General features: G+C 36.7%; 1 protein-coding gene across 4 annotated transcripts in view; it reads left to right on the top strand.

Moving 5' to 3' along the window:
• LPP (LIM domain containing preferred translocation partner in lipoma) overlaps window positions 1-12617 on the top strand; it is a 680491-nt gene that overhangs the window by 404845 nt on the left and 263029 nt on the right. The window lies entirely within an intron of this gene.

Consider the following 12617-nt stretch of genomic DNA (forward strand, 5'->3'; position numbering starts at 1 on the left):
CAGACAAGAAGTCGTTGGAGGACTTGTCAGTTGTTGTGCGTGTGCCTGTGTGTTTTAGGTGTCCATCACCTACTGAGAATTAGTGTATTAGTAGTGTCCCTGCATTGGCAGCATCGTTTTGAATTCAGTGGAACCAATTTAAATCCTGTGATTTTTAATTTCTAAAGTAATTTTTGAGATCATTTTAACCATTTACCAGGTTCCAGCTACCATTCTTGAGGTAACTTCTTTCTTTAATGTAGAAAATACAGAAACATATGAAGATGAAAGCAAACATTTCTATTAATTGCAACAGCTGATGCAATTTTTAAAATCATTTAAAAATTTTTACTCTGTCCCTTCCTTTTTTTTCTATGTACACACACAGACACAGACACATAAGTTGGGATACTATGATGTTATTTTTGTGGAATGTATTAATTTTAAAATAATTCAGGTATTTCATATGTATCATTTAAAATATACATATATATGTATGTGTGTGTTTGTGTATATATATATGTGTGTGTGTGTATATATATATATATATATATATATATATATATATATATCAGAGGAAGGTGTGTGTATGTGTATGTATATATACACATACGTATATATGATTATATATACATTTTTCCTGGTTTTAAAAAAGTAAAATGTTATTATGTTAGAAATTTTGGAAAAAAGGTAAAGTATATACCCCCAAATCACCTCCTTAAAATAACCATTGTTACCAGTTTGGGAATAAATCCTTCTCATATATGAGATATAGATAGGTGTATACATAGATTAACATAAAACAATGTTGCCTAACCTGATTTCAAATATATAAAATTGTTGATTTTTCACTTTCTTTCTTTCTTTCTTTTTTTTTTTTTGGTCTTTCTATGGCCGCTCCTACAGTATTTGGAGGTTCTCAGGCCAGGGATTGAATCAGAGCTGTGGCCACTGGCCTACACCACAGCCACTGAAATGCAGGATCTAAGCTGCATCTGTGACTTACAACACAGCTCACAGCGAGGGCCTGATTCATAACACACTGAGCGGAGGCCAGGAATCGCACCTGTGTCCTCATGGATGCTAGTCAGATTCATTACCACTGAGCCACTATGGGAAATCCTCATTTTTCACTTTCTTATTTCCTTTTGTTTTCTTTTTCCTTCCTCTTGCTTCTCTTCTCCCTCTCTCTTTAGGTCTTTCTATTTCTTTTTACTGCAACAGGATGTATATGAAAGAATTCACTGGAGTTCCCATTATGGCACAGCGGAAATGAATCCAACTAGGAACCATGAAGTTGTGGGTTTGATCCCTGCCCTTGCTCAGTGGGTTAAGGATCCAGTGTTGCCTGAGCTGTGGTGTAGGTTGCAGACGCAGCTCAGATCTGGTGTTGCTGTGGCTGTGGCATAGGCCAGTGGCTACAGCTCTGATTAGACCCCTAGCCTGGGAACCTCCATATGCCGTGGGTGCAGCCCTAAAAAGACAAAAAAAAAAAAAAAAAAGAATTCACCACTTTAACCATTTTTAAGGATGTATTTAAGTGACAAGTATATTCACATACTTGTTCAACCATCACCACCATCCATCTTCAGAATTTTTTACATTCCCAACCTGAAAATGCATATAAATTAAATAATTACTACTTCCCATTTCCACCACTCCCACCTCCCTGCTAACCAGATTCTACTTTATCTTCATGAATTTGATTATTCCATATCATTGGAATTATACAGTATATGTCCTTTTGTAAGTGGCTTATTTCCTCTTAGTATAATGTTTTCATGGTTCATTCGTGTTGTAGCATGTGTCAGGGCTTACTGTTTTAGGCTGAATACAACATTGTATGTTTATACTACATTTTGTTTATTAATTCATCAGTCAATAGATAGACTGGTTGCTTCCATATTTTGGATATTATGAATAGTACTACTATGAACACGAGTGTACAGATACATATTACAGTCCCTCTTTGCTCTCTCTTTGAGGTATATATCCAGGTGTGGAATTGCTAGATTGTTGATGTTTTGAAACATTTCAATGAAACATTTCAATTTAATTATTGTATCATATTCCATTATATGAATATACCATCATTTATGTGACCCACCCCATGTATTATTTAATTTGCTTATAATCTTTTATTTTTATAAATTATATCACCAGCATTTCTTGAAACTGAAAATTTAGACATCTGTTGTTATTTCCTTAGGTCCAATTCTTAGAAATAAAAGGTATGGGCTTTGTTAGGGCTTCTGATGTATATCAGCAAATTAACCCACAGAATGGCCATGAGAAGTTTATAGAAATAAGTATTACCTTGGACACTATGTCTAAATTATATAAGAATTGTCTTTTGAAGACAATTGAGTTAACCTCTTCCCATTACCTGTAGCCCCCCAACTCCAGGTTTTATTCTTTGTCTTTCACAACAGTACCTAAAAAGGAGGTTCTTAACTGTGGTTTCAACAAAAAAAATAATTTGTTCTTCGCCTTTTTAATTTCCAGATTTCACTCCTCAAGTGGATGGATCTAAGATAATTTGTATCTAAAAAGCTCTAAATGAAAGATACTGTGTAATTAAAAAGCCCTCCATGATTCTGTTGTACAGATTTGAAAAGTACTTCTCTTCATACATAATAGCATATTTGTATATTGTACTCTTCATCTGTTGGGTTGTTTCCTAGCTCATGAGGTCATCCATCATGTGTATAGTGTATGAACTGAATGAGTGAGGAATGGAGCTGGGATCTGGCGTTGCCATGAGCTGCAGTATAGGCCGTAGATGGGGCTCAGTTCTGGCTTGCTTTGGATGTGGCATAGGCTGGAAGCTGCAGCTCCAGTTCAACCCCTAGCCCAGAAACTTCCATGTGCCAAGGGTGTGGCCCTTAAAAAAAAAAAAAGTAGTAAATAAGGAATGCTTGGCAGTATAACTGAAATAGATAAGCCATGTTTCCACTTTTTCCCATACTGTACAAAAACAGACACTAGCCTGTTCATTCATTTATCTAGTTATGGATAAGTACATACCTGGTATAAATCCTTAGTAATGGGATAAAGCTCTATTTGGCTATTAAAACTCATTGCAAATATTCAAAATTTACTCTCATAATCACTGGATTTTGAATGTCATTTTGTATTCTTTTATAGAAGAATAATATTAGAAGAATAGGAAATATGAGCAAACTCCCCTCAACTCTGTGCCTTATCCATTGAAGCTCACTTTTTTTTTTTTAATTTGGGTTTTAGAAAGACTTTTATTTGAAGAAAAAGATAGACTGCTCATTTTTAAAGGAGGAGAAAATAATAGTATCCCCTAGGTCTTCATTGTTGTTCAGATGAGTAATGTCTGAGAAGTTCAGAGTTCTGTCTGAGAAAGTAATGTGAATTTTTCAATGTCATTCAACTCTAAACAGTGGCAAAACTGGAATTTATTTCTCCCTGAGTGCTACTGCATGACCCTTCAATTTAATTGTTTTTTTTTTTTTTGGACTTTTGTCCTTTTAGGGCCACACCTGTGGCATATAGAGGTTCCCAGCTTAAGGGCTGAATCAGATCTGTAGCTGCCGGTCTGTGCCACAGCCACAGCAATGGCAGATCCAAGCCATGTTCATAACCTACACCACAGCTCATGGCAATGCCAGATCCTTATCCCACTGAGCGAGGCCAGGATTTGAACCCACATAGTCATGGATGCTAGTTGGGTTTGTTAGCCACTGAGCCACGATGGGAACTCCACCTGGTGATATTTATATTTGGTGATGTCCTTAACTCACAATGGAAGTTGCAAAATGTTCTTCATGCAGTGTAGTTGGCCTGCAGAAATCCTTTGTTTGGCTTCTCGGTATTTGAAAAAAGTCCAAATGTTAAAGTCAGAAGAGGACCATTGGATCCATTTTTCACAAGGCAGCAATCAGCTGGCACAATATAGCAGATGCCTTAGAGTAGGAACACTTATTTTATACCGTTCATGTCTCTTTGTTGTCTCCCAATAATAACACTGAGTATCACTTGCTGTTTGTTGTCCCATTTACTCCCTTAAATTTCTTCTGGGATAGAAATATGTTTTCTGTACTCACGTAGACTGAGAAGGCCTTTCGTTTTTGTTTTTCTCACATATGGTTTATTTTACTTTTTCATTACCCAAGAAAGGTAGAATGGTTTTTAAAACTTCAGACTGTAGAAATGGGCTACCTGGGTTGGATCCTGGATCTACCACCTGCTAGCTATGTAACTTGGGACAGTTACTTAATTTCTCTGTGCTTCAGTATCTTTATTTGGGAAATAGGGATAAATAATAGTTTCTGCCTCAAAGATACTTGTGGAATTAAGTATAAAATGGATTGAAAACAAAATGTTTAAGATATCAGTAGGTATTTTAGTTTGTTTTTCCTGTCACAGAGATCCATGGACAAAATAGATAACTACAAGTGACAAATGGTCATCAGGTCTAAACAGTTGTCATGCAAAGAAAATTGAAGTTGAAATATTCGTAATCCTATCTTCCAACAAATCAACCATCTCCTTTCCATAGTCTGTCTAGTCCTTGTCCATATGGAAATGTCATTCTATGTATCCTCAATTAAATTGCACATATGATTACTTCCACATTCTGTGTTTTTCATTTAACATTTACATTTTCATTTAACATCTTGAGCATATTTTTGTGTCTTTATAGTAGCTAAAATCAAAATGTAATGAAGGGGCTTTGAGTTTTATGTTGCTGTTTATATGGTGGGCTTTAGCCTTTGTATATTTTTCCCTTCCGTTGCCTTAAAAAGTTTCCTTTTTAAATAGAAATCATTGGAGTTCCCGTCGTGGCTCAGTGTTTAACGAATCCGACTAGGAACCATGAGGTTGCGGGTTCGATCCCTGGCCTTGCTCACTGGGTTAAGGATCTGGTGTTGCCATGAGCTATGGTGTAGGTCACAGACGAGGCTCAGATCTGGTGTTGCTGTGGCAGTGGTGTAGGCCAGCGGCTACAGCTCCGATTAGACCTCTAGCCTGGGAACCTCCATATGCCATGGGAGCGGCCCCAGAAAAGGCAAAAAAAAGAGAGAGAGAGAGAGAGAGAGAGAGAGAGACTAAATAAATAAATAAATAGAAATCATTTCTGCTCTTTACACCAAATTTTGTCAAAAATTGAATGCACTAAGAATTCTTTGACTGCAGTGACTCTAATTCTCTTTGTCTTACTGTGGATTTAGCAATTAGATCAGTGCCTAATACGTAGCAGAATTTCAGTAAATTTTTATTGAATAAATAACCGGGATTAATTAAATTTGGGCTGATTGAGGTATTGTAATTATTTGATAGTTAATTCAAAATCTTATTTCTTTTCAGTATATGTTGTTAAAGATTACTTTAAAATGCTTTAGTCTCTTTCTTTTCATGGTATGTTTATTTAAAATTTATACCTTGATTATTTCTGTAAGGGATTTGAGCCAGAATCAAGTAGAACTTACATATACAATCTGACCATTGCCATGAAAATAAGCACCTCAGATGCTTTTTTGAAAGATAGTAGTATTAATAAATCAAAAAACTAAAGTCCTTAAACCAAAGGGATAAACTAATGAGATTACTGTAATTTAGCATACATTAAATATATCAGAGTTCCTTGATTGTCAAGTAATAGGATAAATGATTTACTTTTTATTTTGCATATTTGGTTGTAATCTGACAAGAGAAATGTATTTTTCTTTGGAGATCATTACTCATTTATATTCAAATGTTACATGCCTACTATGTACTGTGGTACGAAAAAGCCAGTGGAAAAGCAGTAATGAATAAAAGGGACAGTCTTATAGAGAACAGACTTGTGGTTGCTAAGGGAGCATGAGGGTGGTGGAGATATGGATGGGGAGTTTGGGATTAACAGATGTAAACTATTATATATAGAATGGATAAACAACAAGGTCCTACTGTATAGCCTAGGGAACCATATTCACTATTCTCTAATAAACCATAATGGGAAAGAATATGCAAAAGAATATATGTATATATATGACATATATATATATATATTTGTGTACTTATATACATACAACTGGATCACTTTAGTGTACAGCAAAAATTAACACTATACTGTAAATCAACTATACTTTAACAAAATAAATTTATTAAAAAGTTAAAATAAAGGATGGTATCTAGCCCTATAAAAACAGACATTTGCAAGTGCGATACCTATAGAAGTAGGGGGGTAGAGTGGTCTCTGTGTCAGAAGGTTTGGGCAAATATCCACTGAGGAACTTGACACTCACGCTGAGACTTAAAGGATTCTTAGGAATTAGCTAGACTTAGAACTCAGAGAGAGATCGGAAAGCAGAGTTATAATTGCTGAGGTCCGAGAGAGTCTGGCACACTGGATATCAAAGGAATTCAGTGTCAGAGAGTAACATGCCATGTACCTCTCAAGGAGAAGCAGAAGCCATAGACTTAGTACAAATCACTCCACTAAACCACCAAAGACTCTCAAGCAGGTAAGTAATGTGATCAGATCTGCATTTGAGGGGAATCACTTTCTCTAGAATGAAGGGTTCATTGATGATGAAGAAGTGTAGACATTGGGAGCCCAGTTTGGATGCTGATGGATAATTCCTGGTGGGAGGTGGCTACAGCAGAGGAAACAGGGAAGTATTTGAATTCTAAATTTCCTATTTAGGGAATAAGATCAACAGGATTTTGTACTTGAATGGGATGTGAGGGAGAGGCTCAAGAAGGACTCTTAGTGTTCTCATTTGAACAATACTGAGGTGGATGTGAAAAGCAGACAAAAAGCATGAAAATTAGATTCAAGGAGGAAGATGAAGTAGTTTTTAACATCTTAAGCTTGAAGAGCACATGAGACATCCAAGTAAATACATGAAATAGAATTGAATATTTGGGCCTAGCATTTCGAGTACAGATGGATTCTGGAGAGAGAAGGTCAAGAGATTCTTCATAATATAGAAGGTATTTCAAGTGTGGGCAATGTTGTGGCAAGAGTTAATAGAGAGAGTTAAGGGAGGTCTTGTGTCAGATAAAGAGAATCATTATTCATCATCCTTTGGGCAATATGTTGACTAGTATCAGTAGCACTTTGGTAGAAAGACTAGAAAAGCACTTCTAGCAAAAAGCTAGAAAGAGCCTGAATTCTTGCTGTCATTGTTGAACAGGCATAGTGGTTCTTGGCTGCCCTTCCTATTACAAAAGACAAATCTCTATATGTTTCAGACCATGATAGCTTGATTTTCTGTAGCTTACAGTGTGACTTCTTCCCAACTTATAAACACACAAGACAATCATTAAAACACTAGACGGTAATTTATTTTATTATTTTTTTTGGCTGCACCCGCCACATATGGAGGTTCCCAGGCTAGGAGTCAAATTATAGCTGTAGCTGGTGGCCTACACCACAGCCACAGCAATGCCAGATCCTTAACCCACTGAGCGAGGCCAGGGATTGAACCCGCAACCTCATGGTTCCCAGTCAGATTTGTTTCCACTGTGCCACGACGGGAACTCCTAGCAGGCAATTATGTTAATGGAGGTATCTACAAAGCCCATTGGAAATATAACTGAAAGACCATAGAAAAAACTCAAAATCCTTCCAGGGGATTTATATGTCTTTTTATGTTTTTATTTTCCTGTTAATTATTTTATAAGCGTCTTCAATATATAAAGTTAATGGGAGGAGGATAGTGTCCTAGGATGTCTCTCTATCCCCCAGGAGTTAATCTGGTAGAGAAGCCAATCCATAATCAATAACTATTGAATGGGTGTCTCCAGACTTCCAGAAAGACTTTACAGAAGAGGCACAATTTGATTTGAGACTCGAAGAATCAGTAGCCAACTGCCAGACGGAAATTGACTGAGCAGCAGGGAAGAAACATGGTGGACAGTCATAAAGAAGAAATCAGAGACTGTAGAAGGAAGTTGTGGCTGACAAGCAAGAGTACACACATAAGTGTATGGTCTATTCTTGTCTTTATGTAAGCCTTATATTGCTGGAGTGTATGCTGTGTGTGATGGAGGAAATAAGGTGGTGGCTGGACAGGAAGGCAAGGGCTAGATTGGAAAGTCCTTCTAAAGTGTACTAAAACAGTGCAACATGATAAAGAGTTCAACACAAGGCAGAGTCATTGGCAAATCCAGATCAGCAGAGAGCCAGGATCCAGTATTTACGTCAGAGAGATCACACTTGTCAGTATTGCGGAGGAGATATGGGAGAGAGGTGAGATTATTAGATCATGGCAATAAACAGTTCAGGGTGATGAGAAGGGTCGGAACTAGGGGAGAGAAAGTGAGACTGCGGTAAAGTACAGGGATTCCAGAAATAATCAGATACTATTTAGAAGACGTAGTAGAAGATTAGAGTAGGAGTGTGTGTGTGCATGTGTATGAACCTGTGGGGTGTGTTCAGGGAATGGGTGGGTTGGGTAAGATGGATAGAGGAATGTGAGATGTGATCTTGAGTTGGACAAAAGGAAGCTGTGGGTCTGCTCCCAAATATGAGCCAGAGAGGTGCTCTCATAGCCCCTTGACTATCCTTGTCGCCTGACCAGTCAGTTCTGCCTGGTAGAGGAGACATCCATTCAAAAGTTACTGATTATTCATCAGCCTCTCTACCAGACTACTAACTCCTGGGGAACAGGGAAGCATGCACTACTCATTCTAGGACACTATCCTCCCATTAACCTCACTGTGCTTTCCATGCTTAAGATGCTTGGAAATCAATTAATGGAAAAATAACCGCGTAAAAAGACTGCTACAGCAATTCAACTCTCAGGAAAAAAAAATTGTATATGCATATATATGTATATCTGTGTGAGTATAATTTTTAAAATGTGTTTGGTTTTTTAAATAAATGTTAAATCATGATAAAACTTTAAGAATTCCTGCAAAAACAAAAAAGAAATGAAATGCCAAAAATAAATATTCGAAAGTGCCAATGAATCCAGTAAGTAGAAAAGATTTGCTGTGTATTTAATTGAATATGTGGGCCAGGAAAGTGTTGCCATAGCTTTCTTTTTACCACGAAGAACATAAATAAACATGCTTTAAGATGATTCCTGTTCTTTACCCCTTCCACCTCCAATGAGGTAAAAAAAGAGAAAAAATATATAGCTAAATGTGCTATTTTCACACACATAGTTATGAAATAGAAAATACTCAGAAACATGCCGGCATATACACAGCAGACTTCATAATAAAATTGTGGAAAAACTTCATCTAGTGAGCTATTTCCTAGAAGAAAGCAATGGCTTCTGAAATTGTGCTCCGATGCCTTCCTTCAAAGAATTGAGGAATGTTTAAGTTGTGTGTGTGTGTGTGTGTGTGTGTGTGTGTGTGTGTTCATCAAGAAAGAAAAAGAGAAATTTGTTGAAAAAAAGTTGCTTCTAAGTGGTTAGGTCTATTCTATATTCTTTTTTGTTTACTTTATGAATATGATTGGTTTTCGTCTTCACAGTATATGACTTTTCAAGTATCTGTTTTGGGGGCAGACTCTTTTACAGCTGTGGTGGAGAGGATGCCTATCATTAGCCCAGTTGCTCAGTCACTGTCTCCATTTATATTTGGGTTTGTAAAGTGTTCAAAATAGGAACTCTGGGTTTCTGCTGATCTTGAGTCATCAAAGAAAAGAAAAGCTTTATTCCTTCTTATATTTGATTTCATCTCTGCAGACATTTTCTAAGACTGACATGGTAAGCTAGAAAAATCTGACTTTTTTTTTCCTAGACTCAAACTGACTTCCATGCTCTCCTACAGAATATCAGGGTTTATGGAGTATTTATGTAGGTGTTTCTTCAGGATATATGTTTTAATAAATTGTGTTATGTGGAAACTGCATCTCTTTCTATTGGCTACTGTTGGGACCACCATACGGGAGGGAAAGGCTACTCCACCAAGACAAGAATATCAGGTTGCTTAAGTTACAAAAGTAAATAGCAAGTTTGCCTCCTGAGAGGCTATCAAAAAGGAAAGAAAACTATTCATGGCCTTCTGCAAGTTAACAGAAAACTAAATCTAGAATTACAGAATCTCTAGGAAACCACAATTGAGACAATGATGTATAGGAAAGATAGCTGTCACAGTCAAGTTCCCAGTGAAAATGATAGCACATGGAAACTAGCCCCTCTCAAGGAGTGATTTATAAATGTGTTGTGTACATACACCCATTTGGGTATAGAGAAGCCATAAGAGAAAAAGTGATAATCTGGGGATTGCAGAGTCAGAGCTGTCATTTCCCTAGCTTCAAGAGGACCCAGGGGAAGAGTGGTTATTTGAATAGGAAGAGAGGGTGTTAAAGAGGAGAGATTCTAGACAGGACCTGTGTGTGACCTTCCTTTGCTGATGGCTAGGAATTTCACAATCAGGTCGCTGGAAGAAATTTGGCTCAAAATTTGGCTTCTGTCTTCTGTGGTTTGATAATGATGTGTCTTTGCCTTCTACTCATGTAAGGAAACTAGCATCTTCTAATCACTGTGACATTTAAAAATATTGCCATTCATTTCCAAACTCTCCCCAGTCACTAGGTGGTTTTCCCTCCAGTTGAGAACCATTATATGTTAACCAGATATCTCTGGGATGTTTTAATCTTTACCTTTGGTTCAGTGTAGATCGACAGAAAGCTACCCCCAGATAGGCATATTTCTAAATCAATATACTTGTCTATTATGGTGGAAAGAGGATAGCTGCACCATCTCCAGCCCCACATTCCAGGAAGATAGGAGGAAAGAGGAAGAGTAGGAAGAGATGATGCTTTGTCAGAAGAGCTCTAGTTTTTCCATAAATGCTTAGTGTACATCTTATTGGCCAGAACTGCTTTACATGGCAACTGTTACATTAGAGTAATAATCTAGGGAAGTATGGGCATATTGCTGCCCCAAGCAAAATTGAAATTTTGAGTAATGAAGAAGGGGGAGTGGGTAGAAGGAAGCAGTTTGCAGCATCTGCCCCACATGTATAAATCTCTAATGGCTTGGAATGGGTAAATGATACTAGGGTAATATAAAGTCTTGCATCCTTTCTTCCTATGCAGACTAGAATTTGCCTGGAAATTAATAAACAACAGAATTAGGCTGTGGTCATTCACTTCTTGTATCAACAAATCTAATCATAGTAAGTAAGAACAAAATTAAAACATTCTGTCACTGGCAAGTTTATTGATTCCTAACAGACTAATGCCTTAGGATGAATGTTTGAATCTCCATGCCTACCCTTAGCCTTTACTTATTCCCATCCTAACCAAGATCTCTCATAATTCAGGAAAAGGTGTTTTCAGCTTTGTGTCCTTAGGATATTTTTAAGGCATTCAGTATTTCTGAATTGAATGAATGAATGCAACAGAAATCAAGAAGACGTAAAGGGAGGAGGAGACTGCATTTGAGTTATCTTTGGTAAATCAGTCTTTGATAGGAATCTTTTATCTAAAATTTTGTATTTCTTTGATTGTTCCAGGGGTATTTGTTTCTCTAAACACACCCCCTTATTGCTTTTTTTTATTCCCTGTGCTCAGCACTTCATCTCTCTTTCCCTAGTTCCACCTTTTAGCAGTATGGTGACCAAGTCGTTTAGTAGTTTGATTGAGACCACATTGTTCAATTTATCTTTTTTGGCAGGGGAACGTGCTAGTGCTTTCAATATATATTTTATATGATTATATATAAATATATGTGTGTGTGTGTGTGTGTGTTATAATGTTATGAATTTTTTCCTCTGCGGTTTTTAAAGGGTTTTATAGCTTTAGATCCTATAATTCAGAACTAAAATTTTGGGGTACATTTTTGTATGGTTTAAAATATGGTCAAACTTCAGTCTTTTGCATGTAGATGTCCAGTATTACCAGCTCCATTTGTTGAAGGACTGACTCTCTTTTTCCTATCAAGTAGTCTTTGTACCCACATCAAAATCAAATGACCATATATGCACAGGTTTATTTCTGGGCTCTCTATTCCATTGGTCTATGCCTGTCTTTATGACAGTACAACACTGTTTTGATTATTATAGCCTTGTAATAAACTTTGAAGTTGTGTGGTGTGAGACCTCCAATCTTCTTTTTCAAGATTATTTTGGCTACTCAAAGTCTCTTGAAATTTCATATGGATCTTCCTTCCTTCCTTCCTTCCTTCATTCCTCCCTTCCTTCCTTCCTTCCTTCCTTCCTTCCTTCCTCCCTTCCTCCCTTCCTCCCTCCCTCCCTCCCTCCCTCTCTCTCTCTTTCTTTTTCTTTCTTTCTCACTTTCTCTCTTTTTCTTCCTTTCTCTCTTCTCTTCCTTTCTTTCTTTTCAGAAAATTCCCAGTGGGATTTTGACAGGGATTGTGTATTAATATCTTTACAGTATCAAGTTTTTCAATACATGAACACAGGATGTCTTTCCATTCATTTGTGACTTTAATTTATCAGCAACATTTTGTACTTTTCATGTATAATTTTCATGTATACTTTTTTGTGTACTTTTGCCTCTGGTTAAGTTTATTCTTAAGTTTTTCTTTTTTATATTTTGTAAATGGAATTGTTTCCTTAATTTCCTTTTTATACTGTTCATTGTGAGTACACTAAAACACAACTGATTTTTGTGTTAGTCTCTGAACTCTTATAAGGAACCATGCCTTATTTTGCAGAATTTATACAAAAATAATATTTATTAATATTTGTTC

The sequence above is a fragment of the Phacochoerus africanus genome, chromosome 1, assembly GCF_016906955.1.
Source record: "Phacochoerus africanus isolate WHEZ1 chromosome 1, ROS_Pafr_v1, whole genome shotgun sequence".
Taxonomy (NCBI): Eukaryota; Metazoa; Chordata; class Mammalia; order Artiodactyla; family Suidae; genus Phacochoerus; species Phacochoerus africanus.